Source organism: Pongo pygmaeus, chromosome 12, assembly GCF_028885625.2.
Source record: "Pongo pygmaeus isolate AG05252 chromosome 12, NHGRI_mPonPyg2-v2.0_pri, whole genome shotgun sequence".
Classification (NCBI taxonomy): Eukaryota; Metazoa; Chordata; class Mammalia; order Primates; family Hominidae; genus Pongo; species Pongo pygmaeus.
Genome location: NC_072385.2, coordinates 68,521,740 through 68,545,151, shown reverse-complemented (window position 1 = coordinate 68,545,151; position 23,412 = coordinate 68,521,740). Strand labels below are relative to the sequence as shown.

Here is a 23,412-nt window from a genome sequence, read left to right as displayed (position 1 = left end):
TCCCACTTCATCTAAACCCATCCACATCCTCCTGCATTATTCTGAAGCAAATCCTAGATATCATATAATTTTATCCGTAAATATTTCACTGTGTATCTCTTAACAGTCAAGGGGTCTTTCTTTAAAATCCTCAAAATTCCATTATCCTAACCAAAAACATCAATGGTGATTATTTAATATAATCAAATATCTACTCCAAGTTCAAATTCCCAATTGCTTTATAAAATAATTTTTTTTTAAGAGACAAGGTCTGGCTATGTTGCCCAGGTTGGTCTCCATCTCTTGGGTTCAAGGGATACTCCTGTCTCAGCCTCCCAAGTAGCCTCCCAAGTAGCTCCCAAGTACAGATGCACACCACCACACTCAGCTAAAGGAACAACTTTTAAAGAGTTTATTTGAATTAGGATCTGCAACTGATTGATATGTCTCTTAGTATGTATGTTCCCCCAACCCCATTCAAAATGTTTTCATTGAAATTAATTTTTTGAGTCCAGCAGGACATTTGGCCTGGAGAGTTTCCCACAATCTGGTTTTGGTTGATTACAACTCTGTGGTGGCATCATCGAATGTGTTCCTCTGTCCTCTCCTTTGAGTTCCTACAAATTGGTTGTTGGAAAGAGAGGCTCATTTAGATTCAGGTTCCATGTTTTTGCAAGACTACTTCACGGGCAGTGATGTGCTCCAGCAGAAGGCTCCTCATGTCCGTTTGTCTCTTTTTGTTTTCTTTTTATGATGACAACAATTCATGCTTGATAGCTAGAGCCTTTACTACATTAAGGATAGTCAAACGATGAGAGACTAATTCCACAGTTCCTTATATAGCAAGTTTCCTATACTTAAAGAGAAAACACCCTTCATCTTCTATTTTGTTCCCCAGTGGTACAGTTCATACAGAAGAACACGATAAATGCTTGAATTTTTTATTTACGAGTATTCAAAATAATGAGTTGCTTTCCTAGCATCCTCCAACAGAAACAACACATTTCTTTTTAGCAATATTATTAACTCATAGCTTTAAATATATTTGATGTGTTTTAATCCCTTGCAGTTTTTATCCATGTTGATGTTGAAATCACCCCATCTTTGGCCAATCAAGTCAGCTCCCGAATCCTTTTAGCGTGACCTCAATTTTCATTGAAAGCTTCAGAGTGCTTTGGTATAACAAGTTCTTCCAGGTTCATCTCAGATGTTTCCTGCCCAAGACCTGGACCCAGTGATTTCTCCAAATAGTCCTGGTTCCTTTTAGTGGGAAATGGTCTTGTGAGACATAGTCTAGAGGCTAGGGGTGCTCATCACTGTAGGACTGGTCACTGTTTCTAGGTCTTTTCCATAGAGAAAGCCAGGAAATACATTCTGAATTCATACTGATGGTTCCTATTCAAAATCGGGACAATTTCAGTTTTGTTACAGGTGTAAAGAAAAAAGTTAATAATAATAATAAAATCAGGATAACAGCATTTTTACTTAACCCCTTCTGTCTTACATTTACATGCCCTTTCTCCCACACTGAGAATTCTGGTATTCATTGACTCTGAGAATGACAGAATTATAAAGTCACACATTGTACTGCTTTATCATACCACAATAAATACTCAACAATCACAGAGTAACAATTCTGCTGGCAAAAATATGATTGCTGTAAACAGCTTGATATATCATTATTTAATGTTTTAAAATATGTATGTGTGTTTCTTTCTTTTAAAAATATAGTTGCATATTCTATATACTTTTTTCTACCTTGTTTTTTGGGTTTTTTTTTTGAGACAAGATCTCACTCTGTTGCCCAGGCTGGAGTACAATGGCGTGATCACGGCTCACTGCAGCTTCAACCTCCTAAGCTCAAGGGATCCTCCCACCTTAGCCTCCCAAGTAGCTGGGACCACAGGTGCCTGCCACCATGCCTGGCTAATTTTTTGATTTTTTTAGAGATGGGGGTCTCACTTTGTTTCCAGGCTGGTCTCAAACTCCTGGGCTCAAGCAATCTTCGCCTCAGCCTCCTGAAGTGCTGGGATTACAGGGGTGAACAACTGCAACTGGCCCTACCTTGCTTTTTTCACTTCACACTGTATCTTGAAGATCACTCCTTGGTAGTATTTAGAGATATTTTTCATGCTTGATTTACCATGTGCCATGTACTGTGCTAAGTGGTTGTATTAGGCCATTCTTGCATTCCTATAAATACCCAAGAGACTGGGTAATTTATAAAGAAAAGAGGTTTAGGCTGGGTGCAGTGGCTCACACCCGTAATCCCAGCACTTTGGGAGTTCGAGGCAGGCGGATCACGAGGTCAGGAGATCGAGACCATCCTGGCCAACATGGCGAAACCCCATCTCTACAAAAATTAGCTGGGCATGGTGCTGTGTGTCTGTAATCCCAGTTACTTGGGAGGCTGAGGCAGGAGAATCGCTTGAACCAGGGCAGTGAGCCAAGATCATGACACAGCACTCCAGCCTGGCAACAGAGCAAGACTCCATCTCAAAAAAAAAAAAAAAAAAAAGAGGTTAAATTGGCTTACAGTGCTGCAGCCTGTATGGGAAGCAGGGCCCCAGTATCTGCTCTGGAGAGGCCTCAGGAAGGTTTTACTCATAGCGGAAGGTGAAGCTGGAACAGGCACTTCACATGACGAAAGCAGGAGCAAGGTGGGTGGAGTGGGGAGAGGTGCCACACACTTTTAAATGACCAGATCTTGCAAGGACTCACTATCATGAAGACAGCACCAAGCCATGAGGGATCCGCCCCCATGATCCAAACACCTCTCACCAGGCCCCACCTCCACCACTGGGGATTACATTTCAACATGAGATTTGAGTGAAGACAAATAACCAAGCTATATCAGTAGTTTATACAGATTATCCCATTTAATCCTCAGAATGATGCAGTGAGGTTGGCACTGTTATAATTGCCATTTTATAAATGAAATTTGAGTTTCACTTCAAACTCAACATGCAACTCAATTTCATTTGAAACATGAGAAATTGTAAGTTAAGTAATTTGTCCAAGGTCATCAAGCTGAGAAGCAGTGAATAGTGAATAATCTTTTTTTTTTTTTTTTTTTTTTTTTTTTTTGCGATGGAGTCTCACTCTGTTGCCCAGGCTAGAGTGCAGTGCTGCAATCTCGGCTCACTGCAACCTCTGCCTCCCAGGTTCAAGTGATTCTCCTACCTCAGCCTCCAGAGTAGCTGGGATTATAGGCACTCACCACCACACCCAGCTAATTTTTTGTATTTTTAGTAGAGACAGGGTTTCACCATGTTGGCCGGGCTGATCTCAAACTCCTGACTTTAAGTGATCTGCCCGCCTCAGCCACCCAAAGTGCTGGGATTACAGGCATGAGCCACCGTGCCCAGCCCAGTGAATAATCTTTTAAGATAGAGGGAGAAAACTGATAAATTTTATATATTCATTATTCATATATATCTATATCTCTAGTTAGCATAGAGGCAGAGAAATAATTTATACCAGTAAATGAGTAGACATCAGTATATCAGAATACTCACAGCCCTGTCTGGTTCATAAACAAGGGTTTGCGGAGAAGTTTCCAACAGAGGGCTTATCAAGTAGGCAAAAAACTTAAATACACACAAAGTAACTTGAAAATCTTTTTGTTTTTTTTTTGAGACAGAGTCTCTCTCTGTCACCCAGGCTGGAGTGCAGTGGTGCAATCTCTGCTCACTCTAACCTCCTGGGTTCAAGCAATTCTCCTGCTTCAGCCTCCCGAGTAGCTGGGATTACACGCACGTGCCACCACGCCCGGCTAATTTTTCTATTTTTAGTAGAGGTGGGGTTTCACCATGTTGGCCAGGCTGGTCTCGAACTCCTAACCTCAAATGATCCACCCGCCTCAGCCTCTCAAAATGCTGGGATTACAGGCAAGAGCCACAGTACCCGGCCTTGAAAACCATTTTTAAAAGCTGTTTAATATGTGGGGGGAGAAAACTGTGTAGATTAACAATATAAATGATAACTTGGAATAAATGAGAAATCAAAGCAGACATATCACAAAACTCATTTTGGGGTTGTAAATTCTTTGGGCACAGAACCATAATCCATCTTTGTCCATTTGTTGCTGTTCTTTCCTTTATGTGTATGGTGTTTTATAGCAGAATCTCTTTCTGCCTGCCATCTACTGCGGCTGGTCCCTACCCTGGGGTGCGTGGAACAGGTTCTAGAGAAAGGGAAATGACTGGGGGGCTGGGATGGCACCCCAGAAGGCATCTGCCCCAGGCCTTATAATTCTTTGGATTCTAGTTATTCACATGCTTCTTTTCTCCATTCTTGTAGGCTGCTAGCAAGTTTAGGCAGGCCCTAGCACACCCATCCCTGTGTGCTCTCCCAACCTCAGCCTAGCTAATGAACCAGATAAGCGTCTGACTCAAAGGAAGCCAATTAAACTCCTGTTGGAATTTGCCATTTAGACCCAGAGATGCTGGGTGGCCTCTGGCCGCTGACCTCCTGATTGCCATCCCTCCCCCATCACCACAACTCAATAATCAAACCAGCAACTGAGGAGTTACTCTACACTCTTCTTTACCTCCCAACCACCCCGTTCCAGCTGCTAGTTATCATGCTGATTCTACCTGTAAAATACAGCTCGATTTGTTTGGTTTTCTCCATCTCCACAACTGGCACCCTCTCTACGTCTCTGCCATCTGTCACCTAGACAACACAGCATCTTCCAAATGAGTGCCCCTATTTCCAGGGTGATCTTAAAACAGAAATCAGATTTTCACCCCTGCTGAATATCCTTCAGGGTCTCCTCTCTGCACCCAGCTGGAATCCAAACACTGGTCCAGGAAGCCCCGCCTGCCTCTCCTGCCTCATCCAGATGGCTCTACCCTTTGCCCACCTCGCTTCACCCACAGTGGCCTCATCTATGTGCCTCCACATTTGGTATCTATTCATTCTCTAGCCAGTGCACTTCAGAATGCCTGGAATTCAGCCAGGCACGGTGGCCCATTCCTGTAATTCCAGCACTTTGTGAGGCCAAGGTGGGTGGATCACTTGAGGTCAGGAGTTCGAGACCAGCCTGGCCAACATGGTGAACCCCCTTCTCTACCAAAAATAAAAAAATTAGCTGGGCATAGTGGTGCGTGCCTGTAATCCCAGCCACTCTGGAGGCCGAGGTAGGAGAATTGCTTGAACCTGGAGGCGGAGGTTGCAGTGAGCCAAGATTGTGCCACTGCACTCCAGCCTGGGTGACACAGCAAGATTCTGTCTCAAACAAACAAACAAACAAACAAATAAAAAGAATGCCTGGAATTCCTGTCCTTTCCCATCACTTGTCTCTTTCTCATCTTTCCAGCCTCAGCTTAAATGTCACCTCCTCAGGGGAGCCTTACCTGGTCAAATGATCTTTAATAGGTCATCCATGTTTTTCTTCCCTCAGCACCTCATTTGTTTCCTTCCTAGTACTTAACGTAATAGATCATTATTCTTTGTGTATTTAATTGTCTCCCCACGGTGGGTGCAGTGGCTCATGCCTGTATTTCCAGTACTTTGGGAGGCTGAGGCAGGAGGATCACTTGTGTCCAGGAGTTTGAGACCAGCCTGGGCAACATAGTGAGACCCCGTCTCTATAAAAAAATTAAAAATTAGCCAAGTGTGGTGGTGCAGACCTGCAGTCCCAGCTACTCGGGAGGCTAAGGTGGGAGGATCACTTGAGCCTGGGAGGTCGAGGCTAAAGTGAGCTGAGATGGTGCCACTGAACTCCAGCTTGGGTGTCAGAGTGAGACCCTAAAAAAGAAAAAGTTAAATTAAATAATTGTTTCCCCAACTATACTATAATCTCCATCTTGGGAACTACACCGTCTTATTGGCCATCATGTTGTATCCTCTTGGGGGAATAAGGACAAGCTTCAAAGAAAGAGACGGCACTTGGGAAGAAGGTGCTGAATTTTCTCCTTCTTCCATTTAGCACTGCTGCATCTTGAGTCTGTTCTGGGGAAACCACCCTTTGCCTATTTCAGTCATGGGGTTTGGCTTGAAATGACCCACCCTTGGCACCAAGAAAGTCTCTTATTAGTTTAGGCAGATTACAACTGAGGCCAAAAATAATCAAGATGTTTGCTGGGGCCAGGCACAGTGGCTCACGCCTGTAATCCCAGCATTTCGGGAGGCTGAGATGGGCAGATCACTTGAGGTCAGGAGTTCAAAACCAGCCTGGCCAACATGGTGAAAACCTGTCTCTACTAATAATAGAAAAAATCAGCTGGGCGTGGTGGTGTGCACCTGTAATCCCAGCTACTCAGGAGACTGAGGCAGGAAAATGGCTTGAACCCGGAGGGGGAGGTTGCAGAGAGCTGAGATCACACCACTGCACTCCAGCCTGGACGACAGAGCGAGGCTCCGTCTCAAAAAAATAAAATAAAATAAAAAAGAATTTAAAAGATGTTTGCTGGGCAAGAAGCGTACTCTCTCTCTTTCCTGTTAAAATAGCCAAAAGAGAACTTCTTTCTCCCGCCTTTCTCCCGCTGAGCAGTGTAGTGTGAAGATGTGTGATTAGGGACTGCTATATCAGTCAAGGTCCCAGCAGGAAGCAGATGGCACACTCAAACTGGACAATTTGAGGAGCAATTAGTAAGTGGACTGTTGGCGGTGCACACCTCTAATCCCAGCAACTTAGGAGGCTGAGGCGGGAGGATCTCTTGAACCCAGGAGTTCGAGGCCACAGTGAACTATGATCTCCAGCCTGGGTGACAGAGTGAGACCCTATCTCTATTAAAAAAAAAAAAAAAACATGGACAGTTTGCAAAAGTGTGAGCATGTGTAGGGAAAACTTAAGGAATAATGAAAAGTATCTTGGGGCCATTACCACTCTAGGCCTACAGAGGGTGGTTGCTGGAATGCAGAGATAGACATATGGAGACTGTCACCTCATAGATGAGGGATGAAGGCAGCCTGTGCTGTGCACCATGGAAGACAGAGATTTAATTAATAGCCCAGCCATCCGTGGAGCCCATGCTGGTGCTCCTCACTGGCCAAACCCAAGTGGAAGACAGAAGGCAAGGAAGCCCACAAATCTAAGCCAGGTCATCCTCCAAGGGCACTGAGCAGGGAGGAGAAGGATAGAGACGTGAAGAGGCAGAAGGAAGATACGGAGCACACCTACCTGCTAGGGGAGGACTGAAAGAGCCACTGGGGGTTCTGAACGCAAGCCGACACGGCAAAAGGCAAAAGACAAAAATGGAGTAAAACCAAGTCACCTGTGGTGCTGTCCAAGCTGCTGAACAGACGTCACCTGAAGCTAACTAGATACCTCGGTATTTCTCAGTATAGGAGCCAATATTATTGTCCGGGTGTTACTTGAAACATAAAGAGCCCTCACAGATGTAACGAGTTCTTCGAGTATTACTGAGGTTTCAATAAGCAGAAACGGAGAAATCACTTTCCAGAAACGGAACAGAACAAGCAAAGGCCAAGGTGAAAATGAGGGGCATGTTTGGTGATCCATGAGCAGGCAGTTGACTGGAGCCTATGGGCCAAGTAGAAAAGTATTAGGAGAAGATTCCAGAAAGGTAAGTGGGGTCTCATAGACTGCAAGTCCTAGAACTGGAAGTCAAGGAGTTGGGAGCTCATGCAACTGGCAATGGAGAACCACCTAAAGGTGAACTGTTGTGCTTGTAATTATTTTCTTCATGGTTTCTTTGGGGTCCTGGGAGTGTGTGGTGGCTGGTATGTGTAACTGTGATTAACTTTACATCGTGAAAAGTCAGTCACCAAAAGGCAAGAGAAGAGGCTACATGGGACTCGCCTGCAGAACTGGACAGAGGGCTCTGTGACTGCCACCCAATCTGCTCCAGGATCCTGCCGAGTCTCCTCCCACCCACGGTAAACCATTTCCACTTACTACGGACTCCACCTTGTGGTCATGCTTGAGAACTGCACCACTGCCTCCGCAGTCCTTACCCACAAGGGCAACAGGATCACCACCCTCTCTTTCCTTGTCCCTCTCATACTTTTAGGTCTTTTAAAAAAAATGAAAGCAGCAGTGTACAGAAAGAAGTATAAAGGAAAAATTATTTCAAAGTTAAAATTTAAAAAATAAAAGCATACCAAGATAAAGTCCATTTCATGAGATTTCATGCATCTTAAACAAATGGATCTCAAACCAAATATATATTCTTTAACCCTCTTGTACATCCTCTTCTATTAGTATTAGCTGTTTTCACTAATTTCTTCAAAGCCCCAATGGGCCAGGTGGTTAAAGACATTTTCACACTTATGGCCGGGCACTGTGGGAGGCCAAGAGGGGAGGATCGCTTGACAAGGCCAGGAGTTCAAGACCAGCATGGCCAACATGGTGAAACCCCGTCTCTACTAAAAATTCAGAAATCATCTGGGCGTGGTAGTGCGTTCCTGTAGTGCCAGCTACTTGAGAGGCTGAGGCAGGGGAATTGCTTGAATCTGGGAGGTGGAGGCTGCAGTGAGCCGAGATCATGCTACTGCACTCCAGCCTGGGCGACAGAGCGAGACTCTGTCTCAAAAAAAAAAAAAAAAATTCACATTTAATCCTTACAGTTGTTTGGTAGGCATAAACGCTACTATCCTCATTTCACAAATAAGGAAATCTAGGCATATGGGCTCAAAGAGTTTTAACAACCTGCCCAAGGCCACGCAGCTAATTAGTTGGGACAGCTGGAATTTGAACTTGGTCAGTTAGATCCAAAACACAGGCATTTCCCACGAAGCCACATTGCCTCTTAGCTGACAGGATTTTCATCTACTCGATTTTCAACTGGAAATTAGTAAGGGGATCTTGATTGTTGCCTCCCCTTCACTTCTTCACCCATATGCAGAGATGGGTTATCGATAGCACCTCCTGAATAATACGGGATTTTGTCCCTCTCTCTCTCCCCATGGCCATAATCTCAGCCTGGCCCTTCCTCGCATTTCATATGAAATATTGCAATTGCTTCCTACAAGGTTTCCAGTGTTTTCCCCATCCCACCCCACTGAAGAGAGGGTTCTAGTTTTAAAATCCAAATCTGAAAAGACTCAATCAGTTTAGGCCATACATGTGGCATTTAAGCCACATGTATCAAGATGCTTAAAAATGTCTATACTCTTTCAATCAGTAATTCTACTTCTGTGAATCTATCTTTTAAAAAAAATTCCTGTATATAAAAAAGTTATATATACAAAGATGGTCAGGCAGTATTATTGATGTAGTATAGCTATTCCTTACAAAATTTTTAAATTTCCATTATAAGGCTGGGAATGGTAGCTCTCATCTGTAATCCCAGGGCTGTGGGAGGCCAAGGAGGGAGGACTGCTTGAGGCCAGAAGTCTAAGATCCGCCTGGGCAACATAGTAAGACCCCATCTCTACAAAAAAAAAAAATTAAATTAAATTAAATTATAATAGCCAGGCATGGTGGCATACACCTGTAGTCCTAAGCTAAGGCAGAAGGATTGCTTGAGCCCAGGAGTTTGAAGCTGCAGTGAGTTATCATCATGCCACTGCACTCCAGCCTGGGATGGAGCAAGACCCCCTCTCTAAACAAAACAAATAATAAGGCCGGGCGTAGTGGCTCACGCTTGTAATCCCAGCACTTTGGGAGGCCGAGGCGGGTGGATCACAAGGTCAGGAATTTGAGACCAGCCTGACCAACATGGTGAAACCCCGTCTCTACTGAAAATACAAAAATTAGCCAGGTGTGGTGGCGCACACCTGTAATTTCAGCTACTCAGGAGGCTGATGCAGGAGAATTGCTTGAACCCAGGCGGCAGAGGCTGCAGTGAGCAGAGATCGCACCACTGCACTCCAGCCTGGGCAAGAGACTGAGACTCTGCCTCAAAAAAAAAAAAAAAAAGGAAAAAAGAAAAACAAATAATAATAATAATAAATTTAAACCAACTTAATTTCTACTCCAAACCCAACAGGATTTTCTACTTTAGGCCATCCTTCAAGGTCCTAGGAAGACCCTGCAGTTATAGATCATTACTGGTCACTGTCAAGGCCACCAGGGCCCAATTTATCTGGTTCCCTCAGTTCTAACAGCCCACTAGCTTTCACGCCACCCTTGGGACATATGGATATTTGGTGACGCTGGGAGCCCTGTAACTGTTCCTCTCTGAGATCTGGCCACTCCCCTGGGGTGTTGTCAGAGGGCAGGGCACAGGTCCCAGCTATTGCAGGACCCTGGACCCCTCCCCTGGCTTGGAGCAATCTTTTACCCTGGGGGAAATCCACCACTGCCTGCTACGGTTTCCATCAGAGCCGCTTCCTGTTTCCTCTCCCTCCAGTACACTGTACACTCAGACACTTCAAGGGACTTAGGCTTTTGAAAACAAAGCCAGGAAAAGAAGTGTTTTGCAGGCAATTTCTGCCTTCAGCCTGCCAGCTCCTGAGGAAAGTAAAACGAAGCCTGCCTGAGGAGGAAGGGCGAGGAAATACAAGAGGAAATTCCACATTTGTAGCTCAAAAAGTTATCCTACCTCAAGATGCTTAACAATGAGACAATGTCATAAGATGTGAATGTTGGACATGAAGTCTGTGGGTTGCACATAGATGTTGATGCAGCCTGAACCATACAGTTGGCAAATCTAATTCACTTCACCTACTCATTCCAGATGCAGATTTCCAAAGTTCTGGTGAAAATGGTTGAAGGAATAGTGTTACAGCAACTGCCCTTGGCTTTTCCAGCTTTACACTTCCATGCCTACGGAAATCTCTTCCCTGTCTGTAGCTTTAAGCATTACATCTATATGATTGACCAACCCATCTTCATCTCCATCCCTGACTTCCTAACTTGAGCTCCATGTCTCCAACAAGACAAAAGGCAGGGCTGGGCGCGGTGCTCATGCCTGTAATCCCAGCACTTTGGGAGGCCGAGGCTGGCGGATCACGAGGTCAGGAGATCGAGACCATCCTGGCTAACACAGTGAAACCCAGCCTCTACTAAAAATACAAAAAATTAGCTGGGTGTAGTGGTGCTCACCTGTAGTCTCAACTACTCAGGAGGCTGAGGCAGGAGAATCACTTGAACTCTGTAGGTGGAGATTGCAGTGAACTGAGATTGTGCCACTGCTCTTCAGCCTCAGTGACAGAGCAAGACTCCGTCTCAAAAAATAAAAATTAAAAAAAGACAAAAGGCAGCACCACCTGGGAATCTCACTTTCACTTTCATGCCCCAAATCAACTCATTGTCTTTACCCCAAGTCAGTTTCCTCTGCAGATGTCTCATTCCATCAATGAGGCAGGAGGGTAAGGTCCCAGCCAAGTTCTTTCCTCTACACTGCTGTTAGAAATGCTTGTTCCCCAGTGCCACGAAGAAACAGCACTCAAACATAAATTTAATTTTCTCAGCAAGGCAATTTTTACTTCTATAGAAGGGTGTAACTCGCGAATGGAGTAATGGTGACAGCACATCTGGACAGGGAAGGGGAAGGAGTTCTTATTCCTGAGGCAGGTAGCCCCTACTGCTGTGTTGTTCCCCTGTTGGCTAGGGTTGGACCACATAGTCTAAGCTAATTCCAATCAGCTATTTTAAAGAGAGCAGGGGTATGAGCCAGAGTGGCAGGGTGAGTAGTGTGGCAGGAAGGATGGTTAGGAACAGGTAACTAAAGGTGACTTAAGTCACAGCAGGTGACCAGGGGTGACTCAGGTCAAACCAGGTGACCAGGATGAGTCAGGATGGAGCAGGTGACCAAGGGAACAGATGTGAACTACTGATTAGGACTGGCGGGAAAGTTGTTTACTGAAACTAGAAGCAAAGGGGTGAAGAGAACCAGGAAGTTAAACTTTAAAATGGAGAATCAAAGAATAAGAGAGCTGAACATACTGACATACAGATTCTTTGAAGAGAAACTTGGGGTTTACTATATTTAACAATCCCCCTTCTTGAATTTTTATAGTTCTTTCTCTTCAAACTTCCTTAACATGTCTTGGCTTAGTTGTTCTGCTTGATTCTCTAAAAGAAAAAGCTTCTCTGAATAAGGTGGAGGAGAATTAAGGGAGGTTTTAGTAAGTGCTGCCTGTATGAGTTTGTACACCAGCCCACGGATGCATGGTATGACACAACACCCAACAAGAATGAGTACACCTACTACGGCTGCAAGAGAAGTAAGAATTGAGGCTATGATTCCTTTCCATTTACCAAACCATTTTTCTAGCCACCTTGTAAAGGGATCATTTACCCCTGGGTTTTTGGCTAACTCACTGGACAGAGCGGTTAGACCTTGCAATGCCTTTGTTATACTTCCATCGGGGCGGTGGTGTTTGGGATGAACGTACAACCTTGAGTTTTAATCATGATGTAAACTCCTCCTTTTTCTGCTAATATCATGTCTAAGGCTCTTCTATTTTCCCAAGCCATCTGACTAGTAGCCCCTAATTGCTCACCTATTCCTTTAACAGCATCTCTAATGTAGTTAATAAACCGCTGTTGGTTGTAATAAATGTAATTTATCTAATCTATGTTCTTATTAATTGTCACCCATCAAAATATTGACTTAAATTCTGCAGCTATTTGATCTCGGGCTTTAAATTCATCTGGTACTCCTCGTGGAAGTCTAATAGCATTTATATAAACATGGGAGTCAAAGGACCCATGTGAGGCACTTCTTTTTTTTACGCTTTTCTCTCTCTCTTTTTTTTTTCATGTTGACGGAATGCTAGGGTAAAAGGGATGGCCAGCTGGACTAGGGCACAAGTGCTGCTCTAATTACTTGGCAGAGCAGAGTTCCCAGCAATAGTTCCATGCAATACCACCACACATCTGCTTGAAGATGAACAAGGGCAGACTGATTGGTAAGCTCTTGAAAAGGCTTGGTTTCACTGCACCCTGTTGTCTTCAAGGAATGCTAACTCCCCCCACCACAGAGAAAGGCACGAGGTGAAGTTAACATCAGGGGCTGGGGGCAGCATGGCCCTCGGGGGCTGACCCACAGGGCCTTAACCTCAGGGAACCGCAGTCAAAGAGTCTTGCATGACTCATCGCCCCAGGCTGTGGGGTTCTGGAAGAGAGCTACCATACAGCTCATGCCCAGTCCATGAGAGGACCACTCAACTGGAAAGGGGACAATCTGGGTCTCTGGCCTGCCTGTCGCACAAGCGTTAACAGTCGCTTTTGTTTAGCATGCAAACAGAATATTTAATCCATTCCAGCCAAGCCTTTGCGTCCTGATACTCTGTTTCAATTGCTATAGTTTGTTTTAAATCTTTAACCTCTACAACAACTACTTTGGTTTCATCATTGGGTAGATAACAAGAGGTGTGGTTAGCGGAGAAGTTAGGAGAGGGAGAAGGGGCTGCAGGAGGTGACAAGGCAATTAAGTGCATTTCAAAGGATCCTGAGACTTCTGCTCCTATGCCATAGAAGAACTCTGGGGAGCAGGGATGGTCATCTGTACTCAATTAAATTGGTCTAGCTGACAATGGGGAGGGGTAACTCCTTTAGTAAAATGAATATATGGTTTTAGGAAACTGCGAGTACTAGTTGGGGCAGCCGATCTTTGCTCTTCAATATTTTATAGAGCATTGGACCAACTTTGGCAGAGAAGCTCTGCTCTAGGAGGACAAGATTTCCAGTTTATACTGGAATCTTCATCAAACTCTTCTCAAACTAATTTATCCCAGTTAACAGATTTTTAGTCTGAAGAGAGCTAGGAAGGATAAAGATACTTTCCTGAAGTGGAGAGTTGCCTCTGACTTGGCAAGTCTCCACAGGGTATAACAAGGCAAGCATCAAATGTAATAGTTTGAGGCGAAATTGACTTGGTTACATTAATAACTAGATGGTCAGCAATACAGCGAGGAAAGAAGAAGGCGTAATCAAATGGATGAAAGAGAGTTAAATTTTTCTTAGCTTTAGTTTGGTAGAGTTTTTCCCTGGGACCATGGCCCATGACTGTGGAGGGGGTGGCACTTTCCTGACTCCAGTGTGATGAGTCCATCCTTTTTCTGCTGTCCAGACTGCAGTTTCAGTAGTTAGGATCACTAGGTAAGGTCCTTCCCAGGCCAGTTGGAGCTTTTACTTCTCTCCAACTTGAGAGCTGTTTCTTTGCAGCACTGGGGAACAAGCATTTCTAACACTGCCCCCTTACAAAAGCCTCAAAATGCCTGTACAAGTCCATGACTTAGAGGTCTTCGGGGCTCCTTTGTGGAAGTTTCTCTGTTTGTTATCACCCTGCAGGCAAATAAACAGATTGGACGGAGCCTGGTCCCAAGGGCCTCCAAGCTATTGGCCAATCCAGACCTTCTGAAGTAGCCTAGAGTGAAAATCCAGACCAACAAGAACACCCTCTATTAAACAGTGACCAGCCAAACCATCGGATCATCTCTCTTGGGGCTTTAAAGAGACACAGACAGAGGGGGTTGTTATTGGCAGGAGGGTAAAAACAGAGACAGGAAGAGTCAGTAGCTGAGCTACCCTAATGAGTCTCCAGGCATGTAAACTAGGTCATCAGGAACTCTGCTGATCTGATTCTCTCCTAAGCAGGGGAGCTTTCTGGGCAGTTGGGAGTACAGGAGTAGAACAAAGTATAGCAGATGTTTCTCTTCTTTTCACTTTCTCCTCCCTCTTTTTTCCTTCTTTTTCTTTTCTTATCCAGCCCCCAACCTTTTTTTTTTTTTTTTTTTTCATCTACTCAGTGTCTGAATACCTCCCTATTTGAGAGACAGGGCCACAATTCTCACTATGGAAGCTGAGAGGGTCAGGTACTTTCTGGCCTCACACCTTGGAAGCTGGACCTTGGGCACATGATCCTGCTAGTGAACCAGAGACTCAGAATCATTTGAGAAATAATTTACTGCTGCAGCATCGAATGTTAGCATGACAGCATGTAGTATGCAGTGGCCATGGTGCCAACAGCAGTGTGTTCACCTGTCAGCACGTAAAACTGCAAATCTACAGACAAGTTGAAAGATTACAATGGATACACCCTTTACTTAGTGAATTAGTTATCTATTGCCACAAAACAAATTATCTAAAACATAGCTTCATGGGAAAAAACATTTATCATGCCGGTTTCTATGGGTCAGGAGTGCAGGCACTGCTTACCTGACTCTTCTGGCTTGGGGTCTGTCACAAGGCTACAAATCAAAGTGTCAGGTGGGCTGCAGTCTCACATGAAGGCTTCACTGGGGAAGGACCTGCTTCCAAGCTCATTCTTATGGTTGTCAGCAGGATTCAGTTCCTCACAGGCTATTGGACTGAGGGTCTTAGTTCTTCACTGGCTGTTTTCTGGAGGCCACCCTCAGTTCCTCACATGTGAGCCTCTTCCCCATGGGGCAGCTCACAACATGGCAGCCCATTTCCATCTGAGCAATTGAAGGAGAGAGAATTCAATTACGGAAGGAACCTCCCACATGCTATTTGCTGGAAGCCAGTCTCTAAACCCAGCCCTTACTCAAGGGAAAGGGATTACACAAGGTGTGAATTCCAGGAGGGAAGGTCAGAATTCACTGAGTGCCAACTTAGAGACTGCCAACCACAGATTCATCAATTACTAACATTTTATCACATTTGCACACGCTCCCCCTTAGATAGATAGCTACAAATACGGATATACAGTTTTGTTTGTTAAACAACCAAAATTAAGTTAAAGATTGATATGGTTTGGCTGTGTCCCCACCCAAATCTCATCTTGAATTCCCACATGTTGTGGGAAGAACCTGTGGGAGGTAATTGAATCATGGGGGCAGGTTTTTCCCATGCTGTTCTTGTGGTAGTGAATACGTCTCACAAGATCTGATGGTTTTAAAGAGGGGAGTTTCCCTGCACAAGTGCTCTCCTCTTGTCTGCTGCCATGTGAGACATGCCTTTTACCTTCCACCATGATTGTGAGGCCTCCCCAGCCACGTGGAACTGTAAGTCCATTAAACTTCTTTCTTTTGTAAATTACCCAGTCTCAGGTATGTCTTTATCAGCAGCGTGAAAACAGACTAATACAAAGATAGTATAACATTTCACCTCTAATTACTTCAGCAAGTATCTCCTAAGAATAAAAATATTTTTCTACATAACCACAATGCCATCACCTCCCCTCAAATTTAACAATTGTGCTATAATATCATCTAATATCAGCCCAAATTTAACTCTCTCCAGTTATCCCCCAAATACCTTTTATAGCTCTTTTTTTTCCTGCTCCAGTATCCACTCAAGTTTCCTGTATTGTTTTTGGTTATTATCTATTTAGTCTCTTTTAATCTAGAACCATTCCTTCCAATACCATTTATTACTGGGTATTTTTTTCCATACTGTTGACATTTTTGAAGAGTTCCGGCCAATTGTTTTGTATAACTGTTGCCCACACAACAGGTGGGCTAGGTCACTTGGTAAGTGACAACCCAATGGCCACAACCAAGGAGGATTTAACAAGAGAATTTTATTACTTACAACTAGTAAAAAGAACACTGGGTATAGATAGCTCCCAAAGCAATGCCTCCCTGAGCTCCAGGCTGTGTCAGGTTTTATAAGCATAGGGTAATGAGGCATGATCTGACTGGATCTTGCAATGAGGTAATGCCAGGAGGCATGATCTCACTGGATCCTGCTAATGAGTGATGCCAGAGCTCAATCTGATTGCATCGTAGATCCAGCCATGCAGTGTCAACTTCCTAATTCAGTCCCTGCTCCTCTGAGAACTTAGGTTCCCCCTGTGGCTACACACTTGGTTCATCTGGGCCTGCTCAGGTTACATGACCTGAGGCTCCATTAACAACTGAAAAACAACTCATAACTTTTGTTACATAAAAGTTGAACCAAACTGGTCTGGTGCAGCTACATAATATCCCATATTCTGGAGATGATTACTTCCTAATGGTGATCATCTTATACCAGTATCTACTGTATTTCCTGTAAGCAGGAAGTTAGGTTAAATATTTTTGGAAAGAATTCTACTTAGGAGGCACATGTCTGGTAGTCCCATTATTGGTGATGTTTGACCACTTGGTTATGGTGGTAACTGCTTGATCTTTCCATTATAAATGCATAATTTCCCTTTTGTAATTAGTAAATAATCAGTGGGGCAATACTTGGGAGACTGTGTGAATACCTTGTTCCCAGAAACTTTTTTCCAATAGTTTTAGTATTCATTAGTAATCCTTATCTTGGTTAATTGGTTAATTATTACATTTGAGTTTCCAAAAGGGTAATTGTCCAATCTAACATTCCTCTTACAGTTATCACTCTGTAAAGATGAGCTTTTCTTTTTCTCTCTTTGTTTTCTTATGTTTTGTTTGAGATTGACTATGGACCATGATTTTCAAAAAATTATTATATTATAATCAATTATAATTATAGATTACAAATATTTATTTTACATTAACATTTAATACATTTATTATATATTTATATATTATGTTAAACATATTTATTATATAGTACTATATATTAATATACTTGTTAATATATTTAATATATAAACATATTTTAAATATAATCATATATTAAGCATATATACTTAACTATATACCTAATTATATTGAAGTTAATTATACATTTAAGTATATAATTATCTCAAATATACTTAAATACAATTATACTTAAAATGTAATTAAATAGTAATTAACATTATTTTTTATTTGCAGATTGTCCCAAATCTGGCCAATGAAAAAGTCCTTCAAGGCTGGGTGTGGTAGCTCATGCCTGTAATCCCAGCATTTTGGGAGGCTGAGGCAGATGGATCACTGGAGGTCAAGAGTTTGAGAACAGCCTGGCCAACACGGTGAAACCCTGTCTCTACTGGAAAAAAAAAAAAATACAAAAATTAGCCAGGTGTGGTGGCAAGCACCTGTAACTCAGCAGGCTGAGGCAGGAGAATCACTTGAACCTGGGAGGCAGAGGTTGCAGTCAGCTGAGATCATGCCACTGCACTCCAGCCTGGGAGAAAGAGCAAGACTCTGTTTCAAAAAAAAAAAAAAAAAAGAAAAGAAAAGAAAAAAAAAAAGAAAAAGTCCTTCAAGTTGACTTCTATATCTTTAAAAAAAAAAACAACAGCTTTATTGAGATCTAATTTCCCTACCATACAGTTCACTCATTTACAGTACACAGTTCTATGGTTTTAGTTTATTCACAGAGTTGTGCAAGCATCATCACAGTCAATTTTAGAACAATCAAATTTAGTTCATTACCCCTAAAACAAACTGTTACCCATAAGTGGTCACTTCCTATTCCCCTCAACTCTTGCAGCCCTAGGTAACTGCTAATCCACTGTCTCCATAGATTTGCCTATTCTGGATGTGTCATACGAACGGAATCATCTATGTGGTCTTCTGTGACTGGCTTCTTTCACTTGGCATGTTTTCATGGTTCACCCACATTGTATAAAAATGTCCGTCTACATTCTGTAGCATTGATTTTACTGCCATTTTAACATTCCATATTATGGATATACTGTATTTTACTTACCCATTCATCAGTTGATGGGTATTTGGGTTGTTTACACTTTTTGGCTCTTGTGAATAATGCTGCAATAACCAATCATGTACAAGTTTTTGTATGAACATACGTTTTAATTTATCTTGCATATATATATACATATGAGTGGAATTGCTGGGTCATATGGTAACTTTATGCTTAATCTTTTGAGAAACTTCCAGACTGCTTTCCAAAGGGGCTGTATTATTTGACATGCTTTTTTTTTTTTCCTTTCTTTTGAGACAAGGTCTTGCCCTGTTGCTCAGGCTGGAGTACAGTGGTATGATCACAGCTCACTGCAACCTTGACCTGCTGGGCCCTAGCGATCCTACCATGTTAGCCTCCCAAAGAGTTGGAATTACAGGTGTGAGCCACTGTGCCCAGCCTCCATTTGACATTCTTACCAGCCATGTATGAGAGCTCCAATTTCTCCACATCTTCATCAACACGTTACCTTTTTTATTATAGCCATCCTAGTGGCTGTAATTGTGGTTTTGATTTGCATTTCACTGAGGCTAATGATACTGAGTCAGTTTTTCTCAAGGTACCTTTGGTCCCAAAAATTCATGTTTTATTTTACATCCAGAAAACTATCTTCAGTTATAGCTTTGTTTCATTGTTACGTTTCTTTTCTTTGGAGACTTCAATGATGCATATGTTAACTTCTGTCTATCTTCTATATCTCTCACTTTTTTTCTAATATTTTTCCTTCTTTTCCAAATTTGTTTTGGGTTCTCTTGGCTGTTTTAAATTTATTTTCAATGTTCCTTCTTGACTTTTAAGGCTAACCTATTTTCCCGTGGACACAATGTAATTTAGTTTCCATATCTCAAGATAATTTTGGCTTTTTCTTCTACTTCTTTCTTGAATTTTGTCAGTTCTCATTTTATAGTTTTCTGCTTTGTATCCATTTCTATTTTGAGTTTTTTAATGTCTGATTTTTGGTATTCTTTATAGCTGCAGCTGCTTACTAAATGATATTTAATTCATATGAAGAGTACTATGTTAGTTTTCCTCTGCTTTTTGGCTGTTGGATGGAATTGTGGTTGGTGGGAAGAATTTTCATTAGTTAAAATGGTTTTTTATCTTTTTCTTGTAGTTACTTTATATGGATGTTGGTTGCTGTTCTGTTTAGTTCAAAATACCTTGGATCTGACTAGGTGTGGTGGCTCACACCTGTAATCCCAGCAATTTGGGAGACCAAGGCAGGTGGATCAACTGAGGTCAGGAGTTCAAGACCAGCCTTACCAACATGATGAAACCGTCTCTTCTAAAAATACAAAAATTAGCCAGGCATGGTGGTGGGTGACTGTAATCCCAGCTACCTGGGAGGCTGAAGCAGGAGAATCCCTTGAACCTGGGAGGTGGAGGTTGCAGTGGGCCAAGATCGCGCTACTGCACTCCAGCCCCAGCTGGGTGACAGAGCGAGACACTGTCTCAAAACAAAAACAAAAACAAAACAACCTGTCAGTATCACTGGGGAAAGAGTCTGTCAAACTTCAAGGCAATTTTCAGTGAGAATGACACTAAGTTTCAGATTTCAGGGCAATAGGAATGATGTCAGACTTCAATTACATTCCCCATGAAGAACCAGACAGCTAGAGTGTCGCTATGTATTTTTAAAAGATGACTGAGGATGGAGACAAGTGAGTTGGCAGACAGTGGCAACCTCCGGAAGACGGAATCTTCTCTGCTGGTTCCCAGGCGGCTGCTCCGAAAGTCCCAAAACACGCACCTGGCCTCTCCTGCATTCCCACTGGATGCGCCTTGCTCCTGCCCAGAATGAAATCTGGCTCCCGGCCACTAAGCAAGAAGCCACCAGCTGGGCCAAAATTTTTAATTAAAAAAAAAAAAAATTAGTTCAAGTGCCCACTGGGAGACAAAACTCTGAACCAATGACCAATAGTTTCTTCCACAGCAGAATATCATTGCTGGTAACAATGGGTACGGCATTTCTCAAATCATACCTAATGATTCTTCTCAAAATTTATACCTTGCTTTTCCTCAAACCAGCTGGTTTAGATATTTTAGTACAATGCTTTCACCAGAACCTACAACAATGGTTCCTATTAACTGGGAACTGAAATTGATGTGGTCTCCTCATGCCACAGGTCACATGTTGTTTGGTGACTGATCTTGACTCTCAGGAGGAAGTGGGGTTGCTGTTATGCCACGGAGGCAAGAGGAGCAGTAATAGAACACAGGAGGTCTCCTGAGGCACCTCATCACTCTCATGCCAGGGCACAAGTTGATGGCAATGTACTGTACCACCTACAGACAAACTACAGACAACCTACCTACAGGCAACCTCCTCAAGAACAAAAGCTTGCTTAACCCAACCAGGCAAAGAATCCTGGCCAGCTGAGGGGTTGCGTGAAGGAAAGAGGGACCTGGAATGGGTAGCGGAGAAGGAAAATTGTAAATGACAATAAAGCTTCATTACCAGTTACAAAAATGAGGATTGTAACCTCTAACAGTATTTCTCTTCTTGCTGTATTATATATAAATGGAGTTTTTAGCTATTGTCCTTTTCTTTCCCTTTCTCTTCACAATTGTATCTAAAGTCTATCAGTGATGCTTAACTTTACAATTTAGTTACACATTATAACGATGGGATGGGATGATGACGAAACTGAAAGGAAGAATGGAATATCACCTACAAAAGTTGGACTTGGGCCAAATACAGTAAATGAGGAGATTTTGAGATGCCCTGCTTTGGGGAAGGGATAAGCAAATTTTGTTATAGGAGAGATGCTCGCATTTTGTTGGATGGCGGCATTTTCATTTACCTTTGAAAGCACTTCTGTGAATGTTGGGCAGCCTAAGAGACGGACTATAGTGAAGCAACTTTTGGCAACCCAGCGTCTCATTCTTCTTATTTGAGGGGAGGCCCCCACACACCGAGTCTTGGTATGAGGCTAGGCCTCCCAGACTAGAAGCCATAGTAGAAACCAGAACTCTCTTTGCCTATTGGCAATTAGAACACAGGCACATAACCTAGACTAGGCCAAGTAAATGGTCCTTCCCAAAACTTGAATCTTGAGTGAGAAGAGTTGAAAAATAATTCACGTCACCACCAAAGGAGCTGGTACGCACCCTAATCAGAGTACCGAAGCAGGATGGCTTAGCTGGTTCCTAACATTTCCAGGCCTGGTTCTCCAGCATTGCTGGTGCAAGGAGTATAACTACAGACAGCTCTAGGCCTACTTTTCCCACGCTCAGAAACACCAAAGGGAAGAGCCTCTTTCTCCCAGCCTCATTCTCTAAAATCCCCGACAAGGGCTCAGATCATCTCAGGTTTGGTCATGTGCGCATCCCTGGGGAAATCTGAAAACAAGAGGAGGGAGACTATAGTTGGCCAGGCCTGGGTTCCACACCTCCCCTTCTCCACACCCATCCTGCCTTGGGAGACCAGAGAAGTGTGGTGCTAAAGAACCATCTGACCCAGGGGACTGCAGACAATTCCCCAAAGGAAAGTTTTCCCATCAGGCAAAAACAAAAGCTGCTCACAACACAAAATTACAGAACATCAGAACCAAAAGGAACCTTGGGACTCCTTCATCCTATCCCCTCTCTTTATAGATGAGGAAACCATACAGGATATGTACGCCTGTTTGGACTTTGTACAGTTCTCTGTCCAGCAGGGGTGACTTGGCTGTAGGATTAGGTGACTCCACTGGAGGTCTTCTGTGTATAGAAAAGATCAAGGGTCACAAACACAAATGCCTTCAAGCAGGCAGCAAATGAGTGAAGGCTCGCTGTTACTTAATGGACCAGTAAGTAGTGTTGGTGGGATTCAAATTCTTATTAAAAAACAAAAGCAAACAAACAAAGATAACCTATGCGATGCCCAAATAAAACCATCTGTGGGCTAGCTGCTGCTGTTGTCAAAAGTTTGTGGCCCCTGGGTTAGACAAAACCTCTGAGCTGTCCTGACAGGTCTGGGAAAACCAAACAAGTCTTTGTCTCCTAAACTACCTGGGACTCAAGAGCTCTGTAGGAAAAAATTTGTACCCTGCACCCAGCTGGGGTTGACATTTACAGACGCCTGTTTTATGAACTGGGGAGATATTCAGTGGAAGCCAGATTGCTGAAAGTGCTGCTGAGAGAAAATCATCAGAAGGGAGGGCCCCTTCCCCACACCAGCCTGGTGGTAGTTCCTCTATGCCTCCGGATTCTGCTAAGCAGTAAAAGCTAAAGGGCAGTGTCATTAAGCTCCTAGGGGATGGGATGCAGTGGCTCAGGCCTGTAATTCCAGCACTTTGGGAGGCCGAGGCAGGAGGATCGTCTGAGTCCAGAAGTTCAAGCCCAGCCTGGGCAACACAGCAAGACCCCACCTTTGCAAAATAGATAGATAGATAGAGATGCATGAAAGTTACTAGGTCTCATGCTGGCAGGGGAGAGAGTGAGCACCCTGGCCTCCCACAAGCTGCCTCCCACTTCCCTCCGACTCCATCACCGATTTCCCATCAGAGCAGGCTGCTCAGAGTCGCTAAGCAGCTCCCAGTTCATTTTCCACACCCTTCCCATTCTCTACGAGCCAGAGCTCCACCTCCCCCCCAGAAGCTGTCTTCAACCACCCGGCCTGGGGAGCTCCCCTCAGCACTGCCTCCCCGCCCCGCCTCGCAGCACCTGTTCGGGCCTCGGTCGCGCCGCCGGGTCTTGCAGACGCGAATGTAAACAGAAACACAGTGAAAGGCGTACGGACAGCCTCGTGGCGGCGGCGCGGCGGCGCGCCGGGAACATCAGTGCGTCCAGAGCAAAATCAACGAATGTACGCATGACTCCTGGAGCGACCTTCACGCGGGAAAGCGCGCCCCCCGGCACTCACCCCTAAGCGCCCCAAAATGACCCGCCCTTACACAACCCAGCTCGCAGGCGAAGCTGAGGTCGAAGCTCCGAAAGTGAGGGAGGACAGCCGCTGAAGAAGTCCCGGCTTCCCATAGGCCAAGACGAAGTAGGGGGCGGGCTCATCTTGCAGGAGCGTCCACATATTGGTGAAGCCCCGGACTTACGACTGAGATTGGCTGCGCGAAACTGCCGAAAGCCCT

General features: G+C 43.8%; 1 long non-coding RNA gene across 1 annotated transcript; it reads right to left on the bottom strand.

Moving 5' to 3' along the window:
- Nucleotides 1–368: 368 nt before the first annotated feature.
- LOC134737794 (uncharacterized) lies at nucleotides 369–23,281 on the bottom strand. Its single transcript, XR_010123093.1, has 3 exons — nucleotides 22,994–23,281; nucleotides 15,002–15,261; nucleotides 369–1,374 (listed from the first exon to the last, which is right to left on the bottom strand). It is a non-coding gene; the product is annotated as an uncharacterized LOC134737794 (long non-coding RNA).
- Nucleotides 23,282–23,412: the final 131 nt, after the last annotated feature.